This window comes from Mustela nivalis (assembly GCF_964662115.1).
Source record: "Mustela nivalis genome assembly, contig: HAP1_SCAFFOLD_1155, whole genome shotgun sequence".
In the NCBI taxonomy this organism is placed as follows: domain Eukaryota; kingdom Metazoa; phylum Chordata; class Mammalia; order Carnivora; family Mustelidae; genus Mustela; species Mustela nivalis.
In genome coordinates, this window is record NW_028135509.1 from 465 (window position 1) to 27488 (window position 27024).

Consider the following 27024-nt stretch of genomic DNA (forward strand, 5'->3'; position numbering starts at 1 on the left):
CAAATGTGGGGTTTAAAAAAATTTTCCTGCAAAATATCCCCATGTTTTAAATGAAGATTTTGGCTTTTAAACGTTAGTTTAAATACAAAGCCAGTTTTGCAGCCTAACTCAGTAACTCGAAGTTCTGAATTTAGCGTTTTCAGTGCAGTCCCCCCTCCCTATCTTCAAATCAGAACAGTGATTTCCCTGTATCAAACAATCAGAATTATAATAAAATCTCCAGTTACCTGCTGGATGCACCCATTGTAAATATCCCTCTCAGTATTCATAAGCCAAACCTCCTTTTGAGACACACACAAAAAGAACGCTTCTGATTAATAATCTCTTACGCGGCACACCGAGGCCGAAGGCAGGGAGCCGCAGGACGCCAGAGAAGGGCGCAGAATTCTCAATACCTACAATTTCAATACAGATTCCAAAGGCGTGCTAACTGCTAAGTTTCCAAAAGGGGATGATATTTGGCAAGCAATGCTTTGGGAGAAGCCAACCACATCCAAATACCGAGTCCTTCCTGAGCCAGGGGAGAGGGGCGGTCGCGATTACCCGTCATTTCTGCGTGCAGACGTGCGCACAAGATGGTATGTAGCTCACGCAAGTGGCCAGGCCCAGGTTTCCTTCTTTTCCTAATTGTTTGGAGGCAAGAAGTTGAAACCAATCCACTCTTTGTGTGGCCAGCTCCCTCGAAGCTGGGATTTCAACCTCATTTTTAAAGCCACCGTGGAGCCAGGGTTGGAGCCTCGGTTGAATCCCCCAGCTCGGGATTTTACCAGGATACTCCCTGTGCCCGGTCGCTGCCCACGGCACGTGAAGAGAAGAGAAAGGAGGGAGAGTTTGTGGTTTCGAGCAGCTTCCGTCGGGGGCCCCGCGTTCGCCCCAACAGACCCCTCTCTTCCTTCTCTCCCCCAAGGCGCTCCCGTAGGCCGGCCATTGTCGCTACGGTCATGGCCAGGTGAGAGAGGGGACAGTCCCGGATGGGTAGCGGCCCTCTCTCGGGAGCTCTGGTGGGTCTGTGGACCTGCCTGGCGCGGAAGGCTGAGTGGCGCTGGGGGCCAGCGCGGGACTCCTGGCTCCGGCCAGCAGGGGAATAGCGACACCTACTGGCCGCGTGGGCACGGCATCGGGGCCGTCGGGGCGGCCCTGGGCTGGGGGTGCCCGGCAGCGTTGGATTTGGGAGGCCACAAGAATCTGCACCCAAGGCTCGGCCTGCCCCTCTAGGCCTCGCCTGCCTCCGGGAAGGCAAAGCCTGAGCTTCTAGAGACTCAAGGGGATTGTAGGATGGGACTGAACACTCAGGCGGGCACACAGGCTCCACCCCCCTGAGGTTCTTTCTTCTGGATACCGAAGGGACCCGCAGTGCAGTTGACTACGGTCTCCTGGTTTTATGAGAGACTCAGGCAGAAGCTGGAGAACCTGACCTCTTCGGGTTCATGACCCAGGCCTCTTCTCCACCACCCCTATTTCAGTGCTGACTAAAGATGGTATCTTTGCAAATTAGGAGCCTAGGAGAGTTCATTTTCCTCCCTTAAGAGGGGAAATGTGCGAGTCAAGGACACAGACTCACACAGTCAGTGGCTGGCTCCCGGAACGCAGACCTGCCGAGCCTTCCTCCACGCCAGCCTCTTGCACCTTGAGAGCACCCTCACCGCTCCCGGGGATTGAGATTGGATGGTTTTTCTTTAAGAATTACGATCTTCTTAATTACGCCGGAAGTAAAAGCAAATTTGGGGTGGTGGAGATATTTTCGAGACCTAAGGGTATTTATAGATCTTGCTACATATAAATAAATGTAAATGCTTCGATTGTTGGCTTTGGTGGGAAAGGGTGGGAGAGGATGCCAAGGGATGGCGGGGACTGAGGAAACCCTAGTAAGTATGAGGATGGGAAGACGCCAATTCACGTACTGCAGATTTACTTTCTCTTATCAGTGTTTTCTGTTCCAGCAAATGGTCTTTTCTTATGAAAAGGAGGTGGTCCCAGCAGAGGGTGGAGGAAGGGGGTATCTTAGCCACTTCTCTCTTAGATACCGCCTGTTTCCTGCCTTTGGTTCTGAGCCTCACCTGGGCCTAAGAAACATGATTTAGTGTGATTCGGGTGTTAACTCACCTAAGTATTAAAATATATATTTCTTTTCCTAGAGAGACTGGGGTATTTGAACTAATATGCATCCTAGAATTTTTCTATTTAAAATATCGCTCATTAAAATTGCAGAATTTAAAAAAAAAACTTCCATAGAAAGTTCAAGTTCATCCTGAAAATTATTTTACTTAGCTTTAGATACTTGTTGAAACTAGGGTTTCTAAAGTGTTTTGAGGGGTGCCTGGCTGGCTCAGTTGTAGCACCTGTGACTCTTGATCTCAGGATCCTAAGTTCAAGCCCCATATTGGGTGTGGAGACTACTTTAAAAATAAATAAATAAATGAAGTTGAATAAAGTTTAAAATTTTAAAGTAATAAAGTGTTTTGAGGAAAAGGGGGAAGAAGTCTTGTTAGGGCTAGATTTTTGTCTGCATTCTCTACCATTGCAAAGTTTTACTAATTCTGATTTATTTAAATAAGATTGGGATCTCTTAGTGCCTCTAATGGGAAGAGATTTAGATTCAATCTCTTTTTTTTTTATTTGAAAAACTCTCTAAAATGCTCAAGAAGGCCACTTTTCAACTGTTTGCAATATTTTCTTATTATTTTTTATCCTGCAAATGTATCTGAATGTGTTCTGAAAACATATGAATTCACATCCCAGAGCAGGCCCTTAGCAGTTTGTATAATGTATGAACAAACCTGTATCACTAATAATGAATAAAATAGAACTATATTCTAAAGGCATTTCTCTCAATGAATTCTGCACCCCACTGCACATATCAAAGTCAACTTTCTTCTCCTAAAATGGAAACCTTCATAGGAAAAGAAAATGATCACAAGAAAAATTAAATTACACTGGGCACACGACAAGCACCCATCAACCAAATCCACTTCAGAGGTAGCTCTGGGTATTGAACGCATCATGAAAAATGTAGGGGTTGAAATGTTTCCCTTTCTTGGGAAGAATTAGGTTTCTAGAATGCAGCTTTATTTGTGACTTGAAAATCTTAGCTAGAATGAGTTCTCATTGTTGCTTGATATTCTTCAGTTTTATTGAATCTAAAAATCATTGGCTTATCATTAAGGAAAATAGAAAAATAGGACTTAAGTGTCAAAATGGTGGAAATTCTCTGTATACATAATTACAACCAAAGCATAAGCATATTAAACCCTAATTATATCGAGAACAGAAAATTAGGCCAGTGAAATTGTTTCTTATTCCACAACATGAATATCTACATAATACATATAAATATAAATTCTATATTCTATATATATGGATATATATATATATATATATATATATATCCATCCATGGTTGTTACAGTGATGTGTATGTGAACTAAAGGTGGAGACGAGGCTTTTCATTCTATTTAGGTCTTCCTTATATTTCTCTTTTAACTCCTCTTTCTTAGGTAGAAAATTAAGGAATGAAGACAGGCTAAGCTATCATTAGACTGTATCTATGTTCCTTTGTCACACCTGCCCTCCTCAGGGCTCGCCTAGGGAGGATGTGTGTGTGTGTGTGTGTGTGTGTGTGTGTGTGTGTACTTCCTTTCCTGCTTGTTGAGGAGCATGAAGGAAGAAAGGGATGCACAGATGAGAACATTGCTCAGAAAGGCACATCACTGTATGTGAAAAAGAGATGGATACATTAGAAACCCAGCTAAATCCCAGCTAGTTGGTTATCTGGGGAGGGGAGGCTTATGTGTTGTAGCTGGCAGGCTGATTGCAAAAGTCGTTTGGGGAGAAAGGAGAGGCTCCCTGCCTCTGGAGTGGCCTCCCTTTCAGCTACGGTGAAATCCACAGGGGCTCAATGACGTTTGGCTCCAGGGAGTAGAGCTCCAAGGACACCTGTGTGCATCTGGTGGGAGACAGGTGTTGTGTTTGTGTGCGTGTGTGTGTGAAGAAGGAGGTGCTTCATCAAAAATTCATCTGAAAATATATTGGTCCTAAAATTCTGCCATGTCATCAATTGGGGTCAGGCGCCAAGGTCAGTAAAATGTCCCAGGTTCACTCATGGACCGCGGTAACATTATTGCTTTTGATGATACGAATATGGCTTCTTTCATGTCTTTGGTTCTTTATGGTACCTCCTTAGAATGGGGCGAGGCTCCAGCCTCCCCCTCCTCCCTCCTTCATCCCCGCAAACAAAACCATTCTACCACTTGAGCCATCTGCCGCAGGTGTAATGGATGGCAGGGGGCCGACCTAACCACACTTTAGTCTCTTCTAGGTCGTCACCGCTCTGCACCAAACAAATGAGTCCTGTTTCGCCACTAGGGTGCCGAGGTGGATGGTGGATGCCGGCCCCCGCCCCTGGCAGCGTTCAGCGCTTAGAAACCAAAGCCAGCTGACAACACACGAAACACACAGGCACAGAGAAAACGCCGAGCCAACGCGTGCTCCCTCTGCCCCCCTCCCTCTGCTCTCTGCACACATGGAGGACACGTACACAATCTTTACACGTTTAACAGCCCTCGCGACTCTGAATTCTTGGTTACTTATGATGGCCTTCCCGACCGCACATAGCCCCTGGTGTGTCTGTATGTGTGCGCACGAGAAGGTGCGTGTGTTTAAAACGCTTATTGGTAGGTAATCAGCACCTGATCAGGCATAGTAATCCAATAATCTTTTGAACACATACAATTTTTCGTTAAAGGTAATTTTTTTTTAAACAGGGGGGAAAAAAGAAAACTATCAATGTCTTGCGCAAATCTCTGGTTCCCAATTTAGGTTCCAGGGAACCGCAGAGCGGCGCAGCCCCCGCCTTGCCAAACTTTCCCTTTCCGAGAACGAGGCTCAGATTGTCCCTTCAAGGCAGAGCAGGATCTCATTTGCACGCGAATGTGTAAAAGAGGGGAGCTGTGGGAACGCGCAGCACAGAGAGGGAAATCGGGTAGCTGGCAGCCTCTCGTAGTCGCTTGGAACCCTGGTGGGACGCACAGGGTGCCCCAGGGCAAGAACCCGGGGTTCAGCCTCCGAGGCGCACAGAATCCTCTTGGCCCCCGCCCTCGGGCTGGAACCCTGCCCGCCGCCCCCACCCCCCGCCCGCCCGCTCTCACCCCACCCCCATTTTCATCATTATTTGAGTAGCCCCAGGTAATGGTACCCATCTCCCGGGCCTGGGGCACGGGCGAAGGCTGGACCCTGCCAGGAATCGAACTCCGCTGTCCCCAGAGTACTTACCTCGAGCGAGGCCCTGGCAAATGGTGGTCCAGAAGCGTCAAGTTTCCTCTCCCAGCCGTTGTGCCGGATTCCCCTCCTGCCTGCAGCTCCTCTCGGCAGGCTCGTGTCTCTCTCTCTCTCTGTCACACACGAGGATTACTTGTGACTTTTAGAAGCAAAAGCTTGCTTATTCAGAAGAGAAAGGGAGGGGGAAGAGGGAAGGGAGGCGGGAGGGAGGAGAGAGGAGCGAGAAATAGGGAGGACGAGGAGGAGGTGGAGAATCAGAGGTAGTGAAGGCTTAGGTAGAGGAGGAGGAGGACGAGGAGGAGGAGGTGGAGGGATGGGAGGGGTCGGGTGGAGTAACCGAAGATGGGCTGGGACGGGGCGGCGAGGAATAAATTGCTCCCCACCCAGCTGCAGTGCGACGCCCCCAGCGTCCCGGGGGAGCCGGTGCGTCAGATCGCGGCTGGCCAAGGCGGGGCAGTACAAAAGCGCCGCGGGACCCCCTTCTCAGGCTTCTACCCAAGCCGACCGAGCGCCAGAGGCCGCTCCGCGCTTAAGCTCGGACTGTGGAGGGCTCGCCTCCGCCCGGACAGGGGTGGCTATCTAGGGATTCCAAGCTCCACGGAACTTTGATTTCCTTGCCGGGCACCTAGCCATCTTCGCCTGCGTCTCAGACAAGAGCTGGAAACCCGCGCAGTCCCCGCGCCAGATCTCCGGCGCCCACCTTAGCCAGAGCCCCTGGTGCGGGCGACGCTCGCACGGGCTGCTTCCCCACCGCCCAGGCTCTGCCTCAGTCCCGCGTCTCTGTTCACATTTGGGGCACCCCCTCCGCTTGTTTTACGGAGGGGTGTGTGTGTGTGTGTGTGTGTGTGTGTGTGTGTGTGTGTGGCGCGCGTACACACTCCAGGCTAGGAAGAAGGTGAAATCCCGGCACGAAAAAGTAGCTTCGGTCTCCTGCAGCTTGGAGCCCACGACCAAGTCCGATCATATCCAGTATTTGAGATTCAGCAGCAAGGACCAAAGCGGGAGCTCACTGGATCATTTCAACCGAGTTTCTCATACAGCAAGGATTGTCTGTTACTATTATTAAACACGAAAATAGGCTTTAAAAATAAAGGAAAATTGCATAGAAAGAAGGGGGACGTTTTAGCAATAGTCAGGAACCAAAAGTTGTTGAAAGGGTGTTCTGGGACAAGAGCATCTATAATGGGTAAAGGTGGAAGTCTCAGACTCGTACAAAACCGTTTTATTACGTGACGGGATTAAAAAATAGGAGCATGCTTTTCGGCACAGAGGACCCATTAGTTCTGTTAAATGCATTAAGCCCGCCCAATGGAATGATTACATGGCAGCATTTAATGTACAAACACAGGAATACTACAGAGGGTGTGCACAAGCGTTTATAGAATTCTCTGTGTATACACATACACATTTATAAAGAGAAAAGTTTGAACACCAGCACCCTAAACTAATAAAAAAAAAAGTGTATTTTCTCAAAGTATTCTTTAAAGAAAGTAATATCCTCCACCATTTCTTTGCTGACCTGTAGACGCGACATTACAGTTACAGAACAGGCTACCAGGATCGACATAATTCTGCTTATATTTATCGTGGATGGCGCGTCATAAAATGCCAGAGGGGGAGGGGAAACCTTGAGGGGCGGGGAAAAGAAGGCTTTTATTAACAATTATATTCTACCATAGCAGTTTAATTTAAATAATAGCAATGATGTCACAGTAACCACCCTCCTTCTCTCACTGCAGTGAGACCACTGGATGGTTGGGTGAACAATGCGTTTGTATAGTTAGTTAAGGGATTATTATTGCTATAGATCTATCTGCAGCATACAAAAATCTCTGAATGTTAAACTGCTCGATATTTGGCATGTTTTAGAACCCAATTACCTGCCAAATCTTGTTCCAGAATAAGGATGATAAAATGTTGCTTGTTTGTTCCCACCATACTTTTGAAAGAAAATGGAGCAAACGAAGTGGCTCTTGAAAAACTGTTCTTTGTAGGCAAATGAAAATATCTCCCCTCAGCAAAAGGAGCCGGTGTGCAGTCTGAGTTTTAAAAATTCTTTTGCAGAGCGGTGATAGGAGAGGAAGTAGGAAGTACTCAGACCCCAGCCCAGCCTGCTCAAGTGGGTCGCTATGCTGCCAGCGCACACCGCATACATCAGCACCCCAGCTGTCGCGCACCGGCACGGTTTGGAGCTTGGTTTCTGAGGATGAGAGTACACTCTCCGTGGATCAGCCGTGCATTTAGAAGTGGGTATTTGTATAAGGGCAACGTTCAGGCTGTAGTACAATGGTATGATGGAGAAAGAACTCATTTTTGCATTATTTAACAATTGCTTAATAATTAAAGTGCTCTGCTTGTTTAAGACAATTTTAGGGAATTTGCTTCTTTCTTTGAAATTATTAGCCACTGTTTGCTACTAATCCTGAGGCCTCAGGATTAGGGTCTCTGGAGCAGGGGGGGGGGGAGCGGGTTCAACAAAGTACAGGTCTGAGATACAGAACAATTAATGTAAAAGAAAGTAATGGATTATCTGTTAGGTAGAAGATGACAGAGGAAATTTTGGTTATGCTTAAATAAGGCTTAACATTGTGTAAAAGTTTTCTTCTTTATATTTTAAGCAGTCAACTTTATAAATTACTTTTCTTTTTTCCCTACTAAATCTTTTCTGACGACCTTGAAGATTTCATCATACTTACTAGCAAAATGCCCCCAAGTGTCTGAATTCAACACCCAATAGCCTCCGATGGCCCAACGATGTAAGGCCTGCCCCTTTCAAAGGTTTGGGATCCTTTAAGAGGACTCGAGTTAAACCCCAAAAGGAAACTGGTTCACTCGTGACCACACTGATGAGTTTGCTGTATGTTTATCAGTTTTCTAACTACCATGCGGTTAGACCCGAAAGGTAACTTGAAAACACAACCTGATTCTGGGCAAAATCATTTTGTCCTTTTGGCATGAGATCATAGTTGTATCTCCAAGTTCCTCCCAGGAACAGCCGGCTGCGTGTCAGGGCTGGTCCCTTCCCAGATCACTACAGGATCTTCAGCTTGCAGATGAGATCCAGCAAAGACAATTCGTGAAGAAACTCCTGTGCCTTTCAAAAAGAGTGGGGGTGGGGGTGCTGTTTCCTGATTTTGCTAACAGCTCTTGTGGTAACAATCAGGGGCTTCTGCAGCACCAAGGAAAGCAAGAATTCACTACTAAATATTTTTGACCATGGCATGTTTAATGGAGCCAGGTTAAACTTTGTTCTAAAAATTTCCCTACAGATATTACTCTTCTCCCTGATTATTTTCACTAGATTTTTTAAAAATCTCATTTATAGGTAGTCATGGCTGAGGTTATGCTACAATTAACAGAGGCCATGGGACCTCCAGGGTCTGGTAAATATCACTGTAAAGGATTGGCCAGCTTTACCTGGCAGTTTGACCTCCGTATATGAGAGGTACTCTAGAGAAAGATTTTTATTTGTGTGCTTGGAACGCAAGTCTTTGTGAGTTTTCAGTTGGAATTCATGAGTCCAAATTAAGGAGTTGGGATATTTGCCCAAAACTCCTGTAAATAACCATTTGGACACCCAGCCCCTGGCCACTGTCTTCACAGTTACTGTCATAACTCTCCGAACCTTTGCTTTTAACCTTCACATCATCTTTAATGATATGAATTAGTCCTTTTGGTACCGAACACGGAGATTCAGATTTAACCTTGGAGCTGGTCACTTAAACATTATTTGCTATTTTATCAATCCCGGTGAAGTCCAATGCCCCAAATCTAGCATTTGGCTCTTTAAGGGGCAAACCCTCCTGAAGGTTTTTTATAGTTCAAACCAGCCCTTGGCGTTAAATTCATTGAAGACAACTATTTAGGGTTCACAAGTAAACTGAAGGTTTGGAGAGGGAGATGCCACCTTTCCTAAATTTTCTTTCGTTTCTGTCTAGCAAAATGGAGTCTGTCATTCATTATATGCAATCCCCTTCTACAGCGTACCAAAATTGGTAGAATGTTTTCAAAATTCTATTGAACAGGAGTCCTTATCAAGAATCCCGAACTGGCTGGCTTTGGTTTTTAGAGACCTGCTCCCACCGAATTGGCTTTCAGGTGAAACTACCGACATGAAGGCGGGGCTCCCTGTCACCTGCGAGGGTATTTTACTTAGAATCCCCTGATATTCCGCCCTGTCTTACACTCAGCCGCACTCACAGGGGGATCTGTAAGCTAATAAAAGGCAAATAGTCATAGGTTGGACGCCCACAGTTTTTAACCAGAGGGGCTTGACCAGAAAACAGAGCGAGCAGAGGCAACCTCCCGCAGGCCCTTCGCGCCGGGACTTCAGCCAGCCCCCGCGGAGGCTGCGGAGGACCACCTCAGGTGAGCCGCTCTGGAAGGGGAGCTGGAGGCTGGGCACAGGGCCCCCAGGCCTGCCTCGGGCCCTTCTCTGGGAGTGCTTTGACCAGGGCCGCCATTCCGCTTGGTCTTTTCCTGCAAAAAAAAACACCTGCTGCTACGGATCAAGTCCACCTGACACCAGATGTAGTCAAAAGAAAAAGGAAAAGAAAAGAGAAAACCCCACCCTTCTTAATTCCGTTTGGTAAGAGCCCCGGCTGCCAAATCCATTGCATAATGTCAGCTCAAGCGGACACCTGCGTGGGTGCTGAGCTGGATCGGGTTCTGGCGACGGATCGGGCCTGAAACGTTGGCTTGGCAGCGCCGGGCCAAAGGCCAAGGGGAAGAGGAACGAATTGGGGGCTGGAGGGCGGCGCCTTGGTGTGCGGCGGGGAGGGGGGAGAGTGGGCACTGTGTCCCGGAGGGAAGACTTCAAGGGTGACTCCCCATTACCTCGCGGACATAAAAATCAAAGCCGCGGTTTCTCGGTTCCAGAGTCCTCTCAAGGGACATCCGGTGTCCCTCGCAGCTCCAGGCTACAGTGGGCTCCTTAGGGCGCCCCCTCGAACCGTATTAAGGGCGGGCTACTCACCTGCTGCGGGCCCTCCGGGAGCCCTCACTAACGGGCCTTCTAGATGCTATTGATGCTGACCTTGGAGGTACCCACAGCGTGGCGTGACGGTATGCCCCTTCCCACTGAGGGCGTACCAGTGGCTTTATTAATCGGCCATTATTACAGCAACCCACGAGAAGCCCGATGCACAATGAGGGCACGTCAGGTATTTTTTGCCTGTAACTGAGCAGTTTGGATAAACGGTGGCTAATGCACTGCATCTCGCTCTCCCAAAGACCTGACTGTCCAGATCTTTGGGGTCTGCACCAATGACTGTGAAAAAAGGTCGGTCCTCCAAACTGCTAGGATACCCACAGTCCTCCCCAAACCTTCTACTCCCACGCTAAGGCAAAAGACCTCCGACCGCGTAAACTTCTCTATCAAAATCCGTATTTATATTTCCGAGATTTTTCTCCAAAAGAATTATGAGCTCCTCAGGTGACCCTTCCACACCCACCAGAACACCGTATCAAAGGAACTTGTCGTGGAGGTTTACAAATATCATACATTTGGACAGCGCTATTGGAATAAACCTGGGCTCGGTTGCATGCAATTCTTAGGGATTTAGTTGAGGCCCTGAAGACATGACTCAATCTCCTCAGTCCCTAGCGGAAAATATTTTGAGGGCTTTAATTGGGAAAGGAAAAAAAAAAAAAAAAAAAAAAAAAAAAAGCTAGACGTCAAGCTCTGTGTGTATCTTTAAAACAAAACAAAACAAACCACCACCAACAAAAAAACCCACGCACACTCAGCAAGAGGTAAGGACCTTCCCTGGCCATTGGCAGACATCCCCTTCTCGCGGGTTAAAATCACGAGGGTCGATTTGATTTCCTAATGTCCTTCTCAACCACCCACCCCACCCCTTCCCCCAGATCACATCCATAGGCATGAGAAACGGCGTCGTTCCTGTTTCTTTGCTCTAACCATTTCAAAGCCACCTGGGCATTTTTACGTACTCCGAAGTCTAAATAAATATTCTTTTATATACGTGTGCGCCTAGGACGGTGTGGACCTGGGCCCCTCTCCCCCGTGGCTACCGAATTGGAGAAATCCGCCCGGGGGACCAGTGTGCTAAAGGGGCCAGAACGCGCGCTGCCCAGCCTCCGAAAGCTGGAGCGCAGAGCCGGGCCCCGCCGAACTTGCGCTAGCAGAGAACGTATCTTCACAGCAATTTAGCAAGCCCCACAGAACAAAAGTTAAAGCGTGATGGCACTATACCTTGCCCCGGGTTACTCAGGCGCCTGTCTCCCATTTTGGACATGCTGGAAGTGTTGGGTTTGGGGAGGTTTGCTTTGGCTGGGTTTGGGTTGCCTATATAAGCCCTGCCGGAGTACTGTACCGAAGAACGCGCCTTGATGGACTCGGGTGTTAATTAACGCGCGGCTAATTTGAGCTTAAGGAGCGGGGGGCGGCCGGCCGCGCCGCGAGCTGCGAGGGGCCAGTGACCTCTAGTGGACACCAGGGGATATGCAGCTCGAGCGAGTCTGCACGCGGGGCTCGGGAGCGGAGAAAACTTAAGCGTGCGCGGATGCCTGGCATCTCCTCTGAGCTCAGCGACAAGGAGGTACACGAGTCCCCGGCTTAAGGGGAAAAGGACCTTCAGCAAATGATGTTGACGAAGGGCTTTACCTCTTCCATTGTAACTGAAATGTAACACCAACCCAGTTTTTCGGTTTGGGGTTTTTTGTTTTGTTTTGTTTTTTAAACACAAGTCGTTGTTTACAGGTCTCTTCGGACAGGGAGGGAGGCCTGTGCAAAGGGTTTTGAGAAGTGAGCTTCAAGAACTTTAGCTTCGGAACCTAAAGGAAAGCAGAGCTTTCGAAGCTCCGAGGTCTTTAGCTGGTCAGGGGAGGGAATCAGAATGTACTTCAGAAAACAAAGTTCATCCGTACTCCCATGACCTGTTTTTGCTTTAAAGAATAAAAACTAAGGGAGGCGCTTATTTGGCTAACAAGAGGAAAGCAAGAGAACAAATGATGTGTTGAACAGTCCAGATGCCTTTGAGTTCACACTCCTCAGGCAAATAGGAGACAAACACCACTAAAATAGTAGTTACGATAACACAAAAAGAGCCTTTTCACATATTAGAAGTAAAGAGAAAGGCCAGGAAAATAAAATGCCCTGTTTTTGTCTAACCTCCGTTTATTTAATCAGTTAGCTAAAGTAGTGCAGAAGTTTTGGGAAAGATGGTCCCAGCATCGTGGGGGTCAAAAGCAAAACATGGACCATAGTAATTTAACACCAAATGCTCGTTTTTAGGAATAAATATAATTCTGCGTTTTATTCTTCCCCCTTCGCACACCTCAGTGGAACGCGGAAGCTGTCGAGGCCCTAATAAAATTCCACGACCCGCCGTCCGGAGCACAGAGCTCCGCCGTCTGACAGTGACTGAGGAAAGAAACCATGTGAACCAAACGTGCCGGCCCGGGCCCTGGCTCCTGGGTCCCGCCCTCAGGGCATTTCCTAGTCTCCCTTTCCCGCAGACGCTAATCCCCCCCCACCAGGGCCGTAGGGCGAAGCTCAGATTAGGAGCTGCTCGGAACAGGAACGTGGAGGTGACCCCCCTCCCCAGAGGTCTCCTTCAGCACGTCACCTGCCTCCTCCCTTTGTGCCAGGCTGTTTAGCAGGTGCCCCGATCTGTGGTTCAGGGCTGCGGGGTGAATTCGGGGAACCAGAGGCATTTCCTCTTCCCACACCGGGAGCACCACCGGCTTGGGCTTGGTTTCACATGGCCCGGGACTGAGGATCTGCGCCTGGAGAGCAGTAGTCTGGGTGCGCGGGCACGTACCGCAGGACGAGCGACTGGGGCCTGTGTCAGGGGACAGACACGTCTGAGAAGGACAGCGGGGGCAGGGGGACTGTCTCCTCTGGTGGCAGAATAAAGTTTGAACCCTGGCGGAAGGAAGAGCAGAACTGGGCGCTGGCCGAGGGAGGAGGACTGTGTTATTTCGCGGGATTCCCTCCTCTCCGCTTTGCGCGTTCGGAAATGTCCTGGAAGTAAGGTGCGGAGGCCAGAAGGCTGCGGAAGGAGGAAGGCCTCGCCCTCCTACCCCCTTCTCAAGGCTGTGGCCCTGTTTCCGAGAGGACTCTGGGCCAGGGGGGCTCGGCTCTGCCAAGAGAGGGAGCTCCCACCCCCTCCTTTCTCGGACAAGAGACGTTGGGTTCCCAGTGAACTGGTCCCTGTGACGGTCCAGAGTCGGAAGCAAGCCACAGGGTGCGGCTGTGTCTACCTCCCGAGCAAGGCTGTCAGATTGCATTGCGGGGGAGTGGGGTGGGGGGTACTGTACCCCAGTAGGGCGCGGAATGAGCGCTGGAAATGAACCCATGGAGACCGAAGGTTTCACAGAGCTGTATTTCAACTGCAGACCAAAGAGGAAGGATTGAGAACTGCTTAAGTGAATGAAGTATGAGCGTTTTAAGTCCCAAATATAAAATAGAAGTTACAACAAAAAAAGCAATAATAAAATAATAGATATTAATAGGTAAAAGCGAGTTGTAATGGTTTTAAAGATGCTCTCATCAGTAAATAACCAGGAAACAAAACAATTTTCAATTTTGAAACGCCCAGACGTGACCCGCATAGCAACAGGGCATCCGATGGTAGGCATTTTCCTTAACCTCCCCTCCACCGCAGAAGCGCTCCCTGTAAGCTAGGCGTAGGAAACCCCATCAATTTAGGAATAAAAAACAAAACAAAACAAAAAACTTGTAGCGCCCAACCAAGGATCGACTCACGTTCCTGCCCTTTTTGCTTAAAATCCGTGCCCCCAGGAAGTGGCACAAATCATTCTTGGCACCACTTGGGGCGACTGCACACCTGGGTCCAGAGGTGGAGAATCCGTGCCTAGGTTCGAGCAGTTTCCAAACCGGACTCCTACCTGTTTGGGGTCCTTGGAAGCCTGAATCCTTACCTTTGACCACGTAGCAACCCTTTTGCCCTACCATCAAAGGCAAAATGAGTACTTTTCTTCACCCTGTAAGCTAGGACTTACCAAGGGCAACCCTGAGCCCATCGGGCCCCCAGGGACCCCTCTCAGGTCCGAGGGTCCCAATTTCACCTTTGTTGGTGGCGCTCACAGCAGCCTTCCTCAGGCAACTTAACAGTGGGCGCCGATGAGGAGGAGCCCCACATTTGTCCTGGAGAGTCAAAATAGCGAGCTTTTGGCGCTTGGCAGGCCCTGGCACCCCAGGCCACTATCCCAGTTCTGGCACTTCTCCACCAGGGTAGCGGCGACAGGGCCAGTTTCCCTGTTGACAATATTCCTCAACCTGGCGTTACTATTAAAAAGGTCTCCTTCTTCTCAAATTGTTCATGTTCAGGACCTTTTCCCAGTAAGATTTAGAAAAGTCTGAACTCAAAGAGTTGGCCCCTAGACCTCTGAGAACTTGGCCAACGAGTGGCCACCATCTCCCTCCTCACATCCCCCACCCCCCAACACTCCACAGCGGCTGCTTGTGAGGGTGTAAAGACTCAAAGGCCGGGTGACACCCTCCTACCCAATTCCCGGGCGTCTTCGGACCGCTCCTCTGAGAATCGGACCGATCACCTTTCCCAAACAGTTTATTTGGAAAATTTGCCAAAAAATAAAAATAAATCTGGAGTTCGAGAGAATTGGTGACCTGCGGCCCTGGAGTCGGTGTCGCAAGCTCAGGGTTCCCAAGGCCTGGCAAGTTCTGGGGCCCGGCTGGGTCGGCGACCGGTGGCCCCCAGCCCGCAGCCGCGTAGGAGCTCTGCTCAAGGATGGTGCTGGATCTTTCTCCCGGATCCCGGCTGTTACATTCCTATTTTTTTGGCGCGGGGGTGGGGGGGGGCTGGAGTTATAGATTTTATGTTTGAAGCAGTTTAGAAAATAAATCTGCAATTATTTAAGCCATTCCATATTTTTTTTTTAAAAGGACCTGAAAAGCCTCGTTCTCTTTTTTTCTCCTGTCTTTTTCCTATTTTCTTTTTTCTCAAATTGCAACATTTTAGCGCTTGGGTGAAGAGTAGGGAAGAGGGAGGAAGACCAGCCCGGAGACTGAGGAGTGGGACCCAATGTCTGCAAGTGAATTTTTCACTACCTATTTTAGCCTCAATGTCTCATTCCACCTTGACGACGACCACCACGAGGGTGATCATCTGAGCGGTAACAAAAGTCTATTTTGCTGGTCCTCCTTGCAGTTGGGGGAAATCTTGGGAATCCAACCGCATGAACTTGGATTCCTGTCCTGAAACTTTTGAAGGAGGCAGGAGGGTACCGAATGCCTCGCTCAGCTTTTGGGGATGGCCCCTTGGGAACCTCTGTGAACTGCCTCAGAAACTCAGAAAGCATTTCACCCCTATCGTGGCGCTGCTTCCCGCACTGACCCTCCAACTTGGTCCCGTTCCATTTCCTCTGCGTGCTTTTTTCAGTCCATCCCTGGAGTTCCGGGCGGAGCGGAACTCCTCTGCGCGGTTCAAAGACGCGCTGGGGGAGACTGAGCTTTGGGCTGAGCCTCGGGGTAGACGAGGACCGCAGAGCTTGGGAGGGAACCGAGGATCAACACTCCTGCGCGCTCGGGCACCAGGGTCGAGAGGAGGGTGGGGCGGGTGTCCTGCGCAGGCGAGGTCCTGAAGATCGGTGTTCTACCCGCCGCTGCTGACGTGGCCGAGTGATAATCTCCCCCTGGCCTCAGTTTCCCCATTTGTTTCAGAAGAACATTAAGGAGTCTTATTCTTTTCAAAGTGATTCTTCATACCGCCCTTTATCTCTTGGACGCTCGCACCGTCCAAAACATGGGAAATGTCTCTCTCTCTCTCTCTCTCTCTCTCTCTCGGGTTAATTTAAAAGAACCACAAAATTACGAGGAAGACAGAATTTACCTGCTCATCTACTTCTTTTGATGGGGAAAAAAATGTATTTTTTAACTTAATTTTTATCTGTTGATTTTTTTAAAAGGAGATCTGGAAAGTATTTGGCTTATGAGTTAAGTAATTCAGTAGCATTTATTTCATGATTTTAAAGCACAGGGGATTGAGCTAAAGGCTTTATATATTTTTCTCTCATGAAGTCTCCCAGCAACCATGTAAGATAGCTTTGCTTCTCTCTCTCCCTTCCCGTCCTTCCAGTTTGAAAACTGCAGTGCAGACAGCTGCGGGACTTTCACAAAGGTACACAGCTCGCACGTGGCAGACACAGAGTTCGAGCACCTCTCCTGGACCCTAGGTAGAAGCTCTTAGGAAAGGTCACCAAGGTTTTCAGGTGAGGCCATGTTTCCCCAGCACTCCCCAGTACGCTTCAACCTGTGGTTCTTGGTTGTCCATTAAAAGGGAAAGCTGTGGCTAAAAAGCAGTGGAAGCAGTGGATAGCTGAGATGGCTTGCCTTCCAGTAAAGACAGCTAGAAACAGACTGGCATCCTACCCCGCTGCATCAGTGCTTTTCACAGGCAGAGCCAGACCTTGTGAGAGTTCATTCTGGCATCCTGGGTCTCTTCTTGGTCATTTCCACAGACGTTTGCAAGAAACCCAAACATTTTGCCACTTTCCTCGATGGTTTAATTTTAGAATTTGAGGTTAGAATTGTCGAAGATGTATTGGAATGATATAGAGAGGGAAAAACAAGTACCAGGAATAAAGTTTATAAAGGAGGTAGTCAGTCCCACAAAGTTTGATGTAATAATGGCAACACATAGAGGAGCTTAAATGATAGCTCAATAAAATTTCATGCTTTTTTTTTTTGGAAAAAAGTTACTTTTAATTTTATTAGTTCTGAGAGAGAACGTCTTTGTATTCAGAGATTTTTTTGGTATTTAATATATCTGTATTTTTATATATCTCATTTAAGACAAATGAGATAAAAATTATGAAGAGATTCACTCTCTGTTCATTATGACATGTGATAAAGGAAATTTTAAAAATTTTAAATAAATGTGTCAAAATATGCATGCAGAGTATTCATTTGCAGGTGATTATGTACTTATTTGAATAAAGTCACTTCCTACAATATATTTGGATTCTTTTTCTTTTCCTCCTCTTCCTCCTTTTTTTCTCCTTTTCCACCTCTTTTTCATCCTTTTTTTCTCCTCCTCCTTCTCTTCTCTGCTTCTTCTCCTCCGCATCTTCCCACCCCTGTTGTCCTTAGAATAGATTTCTGAGACACATGAGAAAATGAGCTGCTTTATTTTTCCTTCCAATGGCATTTTTGAAAAGAAAAAAAGAAATATTATCTTCTGATATGCCCACTTGAATACCATTCCTCATCATTGCAAGTATTTAGGACAGTATGTGGAATTCCAAAGAAGGTCTCCTATGGTCCCTGTTTTTTAAGATGTTGCTTTATAGTCACAATGGATTTACTGTTAGGGTAACATTAAATTTAAATAGTTGCTACCATAATATTAAAAATTAACATTTCAAAGCTACTATCGTGATGTGTTCAGTACTGCAACCATTTTAAAAATTAAGGGTAAAGTACAATGTCTAGTAAGACACACGTGGGCACAATCATAACGTTTGTGCACAGGGATGATGCAATGTATCCTAGCTCTAGGAAAAAATGTCCCTCTGCTTGTTGTCTCCCACGTCGTATTGAAGTAAGGAAACATTTGTACTTTCATGTAAAATACTCTAGAACCACAATTTAGGAGCCTAAAATAACTTTGTCTTCACGTGTTGAGCTTCCCTGTTTTTCTCCTTCATCCACCAAACTTAGCTCTCCTTTCTTCTAGTCTTTGAGAGTCCTGCTTTTTGTCTTCCAAGGCAATGATTAGATCACGTGGTAAAATGAATTCACGCTCATGTATTGATGATTAGCAATGTGTTAATGTCCAAATCAGTTCCTTCATGCTTCCTAGTTCAGATGTAAATTCTAATAAGTGTGTTTGGAGGGAATATGCCTGCTTTTTCTTTTCTAACTTCAAGTCATGGCTGCATAATCACACCACAGAGACCTACTCTTTAAATTCTGGCCAGTCTTTATGCTTAAACTCATCATTGTAAATATGAAGAAAGCCCAACAGGGAAAGAACATACCTCTCTGGGATCTAAGACTGCTGAGTGAAAAATGGCAAAGACAGAATTAGGATTTAGAAACTGGTTTAGAAGATCCATTTCTAACTCCTACTCATTAATTTTTAAAGAGCATTCAGTGACGATTTAAATGATGGGGCTTGTGTTAGAAACTAGACTTCTCCTATATGAAAACCACATTCACCTTTCTGTCCCTAGAGCATGTTCCTCACGCCCTTTGTAGTTGCTGGTTTCTGCCCTGGAACCTGGCCCCCAGAAATTAACACGACTCTATCTTTCTCATTGCTTCTTCAGGAAGCATCTCCAGGACAAATCCACCACCGCACCAGTCTTTCTCTGCCATCTTCTCTTCTCAAATAGAACCTGTAACATACTGAACAAAAATACTGTTTATACTTTTTTTGGTCTGCTTTCCATTCCTAGGATACGGACTCGAAGAGGTCAGAGATTTTGCCCCCCTTACTCACCACATGACAGGTACTCAGTAAATAGTAAGTAATTATGAAATACGTTTACCTGTAATATGGTTCATGTTTCTGATGTCTCTATCATTACCCACCTTTCATGAACACCTACCAAAAAAGTGCCTGTTCTGCTTTGCTTATCGAAAAACACAAGGAATTTTCTCACCAGAAACTGAAATGGAGTGGGGGAAAGGCAGAGTCCAGTTTAGAAATTAAAACAGAGGAGTAGCTCCTTGGAAAGGATGCTTGTTATGCAGGCCATGCCTCCAGAAGCAATTTTTTAGAGGCTAGCCATTACATGTATGGATTATAGAAAATACCAAGAATATATTATCCATTAAATACTTGCATTCATTTGTCCATTAATTGAGTAGATATCCCTAGAATGGCTCTCTGGTTGGTGCTCTGCATACAAAGACAATGGACATGGTTCCTTCCTGATGGGTTAGAACAGCATAGTAATAGTCACCATCCTTTTTAGGCAAAACTGAGAAGTCAAGGAACACTAACTGCATGGAACCTGGTTCCATGTCTTTTCTCCATTTGCTTTCACTTCCCTCACCTTCTTCAGGCACCCTTTGTATCTGGCTCTCCCTGTTCTTCAATCATTTGTAGAAAAGTATCTGATAAACTTTCATACTAAGGTGTAAAAGATTTACATTAGCTATCTCCTAGAGATATTTACATTGTATCTACTTAGAAAGTTAAAAAAAAAAACTCTCTAATCACAAACTTTCTAAACTGGAAAGGAGAGAGAATTATTTTTAAAGCCAGTGTCCTTGAAATCTTGCTACCTAGGATACTACTGCTTACTTTGCTTATTTGTAAACTTTGAGAACTTAACATTGAACAAAGGAGTTTTTCTGTAAGCTCTAACAGGTAAGACTGCATGGATATTTCTAAAGCCAAGTAAAACCTTCCTCAAAACTTTTAACATTTGGGGCAAGGATATTTTTAGTATGAGATGTTGTAAAAAGTTGCTTCTGGGGAGACCTGAGTGACTCAATGGGTTAACCCTCTGCCTTCGGCTCAGGTCATGATCTCAGGGTCCTCAGATGAGCCCTGCACCACAACTGGCACATCTGGCTCTCTGCTTAGCAGGGAGCCTGCTTCCTCCTCTCTCTACCTGCCTCTCTGCCTACTTGTGATCTCTCTCTCCCTCTGTCAAATAAATAAATAAAATCTTAAAAGAAAAAAAAAAGTTGCTTCTGCTAGGGGACCCTGGGTAGCTCAGTTGGTTGAGTGACCGACTCCTGATTTCGGCTCAGGTCACATCTTAGGGTCGTGGGATCAAGCCCCTGTTAGGCTCCATGCTCAGTGTGGCATCTGCTTGAGATTCTCTCTCCCCCTCTGCTCCTCCATAACCCCCAAATGAATAAGCGAATCATTGGGGGAAAAAAGTTGCTTCTGTTGAAACAAACCCACTGCAAAAACAGACAAAGAAAGAGAAATGTTGTTTAAATGTTTCTATACCTTGAGCAAAGATATATTATGGAGAGTTAATAGCTAATTTTTACTAAATTAATTTGTGAACATGCAATTAAAATATCACAGAGACCCTTCACTGAGGAAAATAAGAGATTTGGAAATACCACCCAAATATATTTAAAATGATAACTTTGAGCCCTGTCTTAGTCGCTTTAGGTTGATATAACAAAGTCTCATAGATAAGGTGGCCTTATTGCTATAAGGCAGAAGAGGCAAAAGATGTCTCTGGGGTCTCTTTCATATGGTGCTAACTTCCTTCATAAGAGTTCTGCCTTATGACCTCTTTACCTCCTAAAGGCCCACCTCCAAATCCCATCACATTGAGGATTAGGTTTCAAGGTAGGAATTTTGGGGGTGGGGGTGGGCACTCAAAGATTAAGACGATTAAGATGATAGCAGGCCTATTCCCCTTTTCTTTTTCTTTCTTTCTTTCTTTCTTTTTTTTTTTTTTTTAAGGATTTTGTTTATTTATTTGACAGACAAAGATCACAAGTAGGCAGAGAGGCAGGTAGAGAGAGAGGAGAAAGCAGGCTCCCCGGTGAGCAGAGAGCCCCATGCGGGAGGAGGGGGGGCCTCAATCTTAGGACCCTGAGATCATGACCTGAGCTGAAGGCAGAGGCTTTAACCCACTGAGCCACCCAGGTGCTCCTCCCCTTTTCTTTAAATAATAGCTCTCTTCCTATCAGGATGATATCCTGACACCTCTCATTTGGGAAGATTGGTGATAGTAACTTCTCTGTTCCATTAATGTCTTTGTCAGTCTTAAAATAGTGGCTGTAACAGCACGCCTGATACATTTTATTTTTCAGAACATGAGTTTGCAGAGAAACAGAATGAAAACTTCTTTCTGAGAAGACCAAACAGATTATTCCTTTGTATGTTTCCTTCAAAAGGCTTACATGTGATATACACAAAACCTTTTAAGTGTCTGGAAACTTGGGGGTTACAAGCTCTTTGTTTGATTCAGACTTTGAAGACCAGCAAGATGAACAAAGCAGAGTGGGGGGGGGCTGGAGAGGGAGAGAGAGAAAGACGTTCGGGCCTCAGCAGGTGGGACGGGGCAGTCGGGGGCAATTGAAAAAATTGTTTGTGAGGGATAGGTAATTCTGGCAGGGGGGGGGGGCTATTTAGTTGCAGCCCTGTCCCCTTGGCCCGACTAGAAAACTAGTTAGTGACAACAGCAGGGCCTGTCTTAAGCCTAGGAACTTGAATTATTCATCAGTCAAACGTAAATTACCATTTAGAGGCAGGTGACACACATGTTTTCTCGAACAATTATTATCACTAATCATCATTTTCCACAGTAATTTGTGTGCTCTCATTATTAGCCCTTGATTTCTATGTAAATCCCTTTCATAAAACTGCCACAAGATGGAAGTTTTTTTTATTGGCTCTCTTTACCTCCTGATATGTTTCTTGGCATTTTTGCACTCCTCATCTGGCACTTGATGGTTGGGTTTTCAGATTCGGCTGACTGTTGACATGCCCAAATAAAACATTCTTTCATTGAGCATATTGCGTTTGTAGGGGAGGCCACCTTCTTTCACCTTCTGCCATATTGTACCCATATTTTTTTATATAAATTGTCCAAACATTGACTCTCACATTTTCCCCTTTTTGATTTTCATTGTGCACCATATTTGACACTTTAACTACTTTTACTAGTTGTCCATGCCTTGTCACAAAGACCGAAACTGACACAGGCTTTGCCTAAACACTTGCCTGGAATCAGTACATTTGCCATACGGATTTCCCCTTCAAATCCTGTAAAGCATCTTGGATATTTTCCTGTTTCTCTTTTATTACAATTATATGGGTTCTGGGATTAAACTACTTGCAAAGTTTGTAACATTTATTTCAAATGTCCTTGATTCAATTTTCAAACGAACTTCAGAAAGAGCTCTTGAAATTAGCTAGTTCATGGCAGCACAGGTCCCTGTCTGACTCATGAGGGAACCATGGAGAGCTGCTTATAATTCTTCGGGCTTATAAAACTCCACCCTGATCTACTGTAATAGCTAAAATGCTTACCTTTAGAATGAACCTCATTATACTTCGATAAGGGGAGGGGCAGCCACCCCAGAAAGGATTCTCAGCTTTTACAGCTTGAGGGTGACAGACTCAGACCATCTCAGTCACATTCTGGCTTTCGGGTTTACCAGCTGGGGCACTTCGTTGCGATTTACCTAGCCTCCCTGTACTTCCTTGTTTCGTACCTGCAGAAGATGTTCACCGATTGGGCCTATCTCACAGTCCTCACTGAGGCTTCAGTGAGTTAACGCATGTAAAGCACTTAGCGTCTGGCATAAAATAAGCACTTCTATAGTGTCAGCGGTGATTATAACAGCAATAATAGTTTTATTATTATGGTGGCATGAATTTGCTTCTTGCAGCATTAGAGGGAAATGGATACACATGTATACGGTTCCCCCCCACCACCACCCAGAAGTTGGGTAAGAATGGCCTAAAGCACAGTATTTCCTAAGGCATCAGGACAGATCTCCAAGAGAAAGTGCTGGGTGGCTTCAACACCATGACATCACTGCCCCCAAGGGCTTTGTGCCTGACCGGTGACAAGTGTTTAGGACAAATGTTTTGCCCAAGCTCCCCCATGAAGCGTTGCCTATTACAGATTTGGAGGAAAGGGAGGTTTTAGTGAAGGGCTTAGTGAGTTTTACTAAAAGACATTTTGTGCCCTAATCAGTTATGTTATTCATTACTCTGTCCCGGGATCAATGCTGTAATTCCCCACTACGAATAGACACCTCCAATTGGCTTCCTACACTAAGGAAAAAAGAAAAAAATACTGTCCAGTTTCGGCTACCTTGAGGCGAGTCACACCAGGCTCTTGCCTGCTGCATTTTTTTAGTGCACAAATCCTGTATTTCAACTTACTGTTGAGTCTTGTCATTTTGGTCAGAAGCTGTAACGGCAGTCTCGTACATGGTCTTGAGGGTGTATTTGCATAAAATACAATTTCCTTCCACAAGGAAGAGAAGTAGCTGCAAGGTTAGTGATATTGAGAATGTAAAGTGAGGGTTTTAACTTCAAGACCTATCCAAACAGTGATCTGTGTCACCACACAATGTGTGTGCACACACACGCAGACTTTCGAGATACAGGCAGAGGCAAACACAGCATAACATTCCACATTGTTATGGAGCTTCCAGAAACGTGAAGCCTAGGGACTCAATATTACATCATTGTAAAACAGTGTCACAATATCCAGCCTGCCCCTCCCCCTTTTGACATTTCTGAAGAAGAAAAGGAGGCTCCTGCTGTTCACCCAGCCTGAACTGAACTAGAGGAACGAATGTACATGAGGTGTGCCCAAAGGGATTCACAAAGCAGGGTTAGAATAACTTCTCTGCCTCCACTTGGCACCATTAGTTTTTTTCTACATAAAGTAAACACAGCAGAAAAACACGTCATCCCGGGAATGCAGTGTTTCGCAGACCCCTAAATCATCACCATCACAATTTATAAATTTTTTTAAAGATTTTATTTATTTATTTGACAAAGATCACAAGTAGGCAGAGAGACAGGCAGAGGGAGAGGAAGGGAAACAGGCTCCCTGCTGAGCAGAGAGCCCGATGTGGGGCTCTATCTAAGGACCCTGGGATCATGACCTGAGCAGAAGGCAGAGGCTTTAACCCACTGAGACACCCAGGTACCCCTCACCATCACAAGTTACAATTCCATTCTGGCCTGCTGAATTGAGAAAAAAACAAAAGCCAAAAAAAAAAAAACAAAAAACAAAAAAACAAAAAAACAAACCAAAAACCTGGAACTAACTCATTAGAAACGGTACATAAATACAAAACCTAACGTAAGAAACAATAACAATATACGGCAGGTACGTTTTCCTAAATCAGAGGCCTTTGTTTCTGGAAAAACTTATTTTCTTATGCAAAAGAAAAGAGCTTGTAGTATTTTGTATGCTATACAGCTTGGGGTTTGTAGTTTTTGTGTTTGTAGTTTTTGTGTTTCCTTGCTTGCTTCACTTAGTGGTACAATATATTTTATCTTCATCTAGAGATCCACTTTGATTATCTTGCTTATATTACAACCCACGTGTTACCACTCCTGCCACCACACAAACCACTTGGTTCAGCTGGCAGAGGACAGCGGTGCACCAGCCAAAATCTCCGGTTGGATTCCTGTCCATTAGGGACTGGTTGGCTTGGTTCTTTGCCACAGCACGTGATGAGATTTCTAACCCTTTAGGACATTCTAGTTTCAAAATACTTTGACAACAGGGTTTATATTTTAGAAAGACTATTTTATTTTCCAAAGCACCTAAAATACCAGGGTTCTGCACTCTGTATTTAATAACTATTTGCTTAGTGAAGGGAAAAACACAGAGAGCAACGCAGCCATCTCTCAGTCATGTCCTTTGGCTATAAATGACCGAAAGACCATCCTTCCTTGCTCAGTCACCACTTCCTCCATAAAGAAAAAATACATGGTCAAAGTCTAAATGAATTGACCTACAATTACCTGAGGATCTGTAGAAGTTACATCAAACTCTTCATTCCCGTGGCCCTATTTCCTGAATATATGTATTTTGAAATGGAAGAATAAGAAACGCACCAGCCCACTATTCAAAAATCCTTGTTGTTCACCATTGCAGGATGCTGATCTGTGGGGGAAAATGCAAATGAACACATGATGATGTATCGTTGTTTCTTCCTCTTATTCTTATTTAATCTTCACATTTCTTTGGAGTAAGAGTACAAAATTATAAGCTATCTAGACTGTACCTGGTCTTTTAAGACTATTGAAGATTCTAACTTGCTTTGATTAATTTTTTTTAAGTCAACTTAAAGAGCTCTGACTTCTTTCTGATTATAAATGTAAGTTCTTGTTGGTATAGCAGACTTATATTACTAAATTAGCTAGAATTCTTTCAGACAAGTCATGTCTCCAGAGGGGCTTGTATAAAACAAGGTACAACATACAGAAAACTGGGCAGTGCCTGTGTCTCCCAGTCAGTAGAGCATGTAAATCTTGATCTTGGGGCTGTAAGTTCAAGTCCCACATTGGATATGGAGGTTACTTGAAAATAAAATCTAAAAAAAAAAAAACAAAAAACAAAACAGGAGACTGGTTTTGTAAGTGAAATACAATTCCTCATACCGAAATGATTCAGGTCATGAGTAAAGTGTTAGTAAAGAGAAACATGTTTCTATGGAATTATTCATAATGAGAGGAGAAATCAGATCTCACAAAAATATATAGCCCTTAAATACTTATGTGTAATTAAGTTTATTTGGAAATCCTGCATAAACTAACTAGGAATGGGACATTACTAGCCACTCAAATTATAAGAAATTATACTAAGATAATGTATTTATAAAAATACAAGACTATAGGGGTTCCTGGGTGGCTCAGTTGGTTAAGTGTCACCCTTCAGCTCAGATCATGATCTCAGTGTCCTGGGATGGAGCCCAAGTCAGTCTCCCTGTTCAGTGGGGAAGCCTGCTTCTCCCTCTTCCTCTGCCCCTTGCTGCCGACCCCCGCCCCGCTTGTGTTCTCTCTCTCAAATAAGTAAATAAAATCTTTAAAAAAAGAATACGAGACTATAAATATAATGAGAAAATGCGATGGCATTTCTCCCCAAAATTTTAACTTAATTATATTTTATTTCCATGCAAATAAAAATAAAAACTATTCTATCAGAAATCATTCATTTTGAGTATAAATTATGTTAGTATACTCTTCTTTGGTTGAGCTTAAGTTCCTATGTTTTAAGGAGTTGGTTAGAGCCAGAAAATATCATCTTTTTATTATTTGTTTATTTTATTTTATTTTATTTTATTTTTTAAAAGTAAGTTCTATGCCCAACTTGGGACTGGAACTCATGAACCTGGTATCAAAAGTCCCCTGCTCTACCTGCTGAGCCATCCTGGTGTCCCTAACACCTACTTAAAATTTACTTTTTAGTTTTGAGTATAAGATATTTCAAATGTACAGAAAAATGCAAACAAAATAACAAAAATCCTTGTAACCACCATCCACATTTGAAAAATCTTTGCTTAATTTCTCTTCTCTCTCTCTCTCTCTCTTTTAAAGAATAGAAATACAGGGGCACCTGGGTGGCTAAGTTGGCTAAGCATCTGACTCTTGATTTCACCTCAGGTCATGATCTAGGGTCCCGGGATCAAGTCCCATACTGGGCTCCCTGCTCAGCAGGGAGTCATCTTCTTCCTCTTCCATTCCCTCTCCCCCTGTTCTCTCTCTCTCTCTCACACACACACACACTCTCTCTCTCAATTAATAAAGAAATATTAAAAAAAATACAAAATTGTAAATTAGCTGTACCTCCATCCACTAATCCCTTTTCGTCTTTCTTTCCAGAAGAAATCACTATCCAGAAGTTAGTATGTATTTATTCTATTCATTATGAAAATCTTTGATTACATATTTGTATATTCAGAAATATGCTTTTCCCCCAAAAATTATGTTCTTAAGATCCTTCCATGCTGGTCCATGCAAACTAACTGTCCATCAGTAGAGGGAATCAAGAATCATTCTTACAAGGCATGGTAGTGGGAGTCAAAATGAACAAACTCCATTTAAATGTTAAGTATATTAATCATATTAAGTATCTTAAGCATATTAAGTATCTTAAACTAATTTAAGGAACTAAAAAGTTACAGAATACTTTGTGTTACTATTATCATTCATTTCCTAATTCAATAAATATTTGTCGACAGTTGATTCTATGTCAGGTACCTGTGTAGCAGCTTAGGATGTCACCATGAACAAAACAGATAAAACCCCATTTTGGCTAAGTTGCCATGTGGGGCATG

The 27024-nt window shown here is 45.0% G+C and overlaps 1 protein-coding gene and 2 long non-coding RNA genes across 6 annotated transcripts in view; 2 read left to right on the plus strand and 1 right to left on the minus strand.

Annotated features, from left to right (window-relative positions):
• The first annotated feature begins 3421 nt into the window (after window positions 1–3421).
• On the plus strand, window positions 3422–7640 carry LOC309857733. The gene is made up of 2 exons (XR_014307883.1): window positions 3422–4071; window positions 7338–7640. It is a non-coding gene; the product is annotated as an uncharacterized lncRNA (long non-coding RNA).
• On the minus strand, window positions 4728–11614 carry LOC309857732. 2 transcript variants are annotated; one of them, XR_014307881.1, is made up of 3 exons: window positions 11488–11614; window positions 5268–5382; window positions 4728–5010 (listed from the first exon to the last, which is right to left on the minus strand). It is a non-coding gene; the product is annotated as an uncharacterized lncRNA (long non-coding RNA). The 2 variants fall into 2 exon arrangements; XR_014307882.1 differs by lacking the exon at window positions 11488–11614 and adding an exon at window positions 5974–6370.
• The window catches only part of LOC309857731 (uncharacterized protein), an 83150-nt gene continuing 64733 nt past the window's right edge, over window positions 8608–27024 (plus strand). For all 3 annotated transcript variants that reach the window (XR_014307877.1, XR_014307878.1, XR_014307879.1), the window contains exons 1-3: window positions 8608–9641; window positions 16358–16490; window positions 18681–18748. The gene's annotated coding sequence lies outside the window, so the exon portion shown is untranslated. The remainder of the gene's footprint in view (window positions 9642–16357; window positions 16491–18680; window positions 18749–27024) is intronic.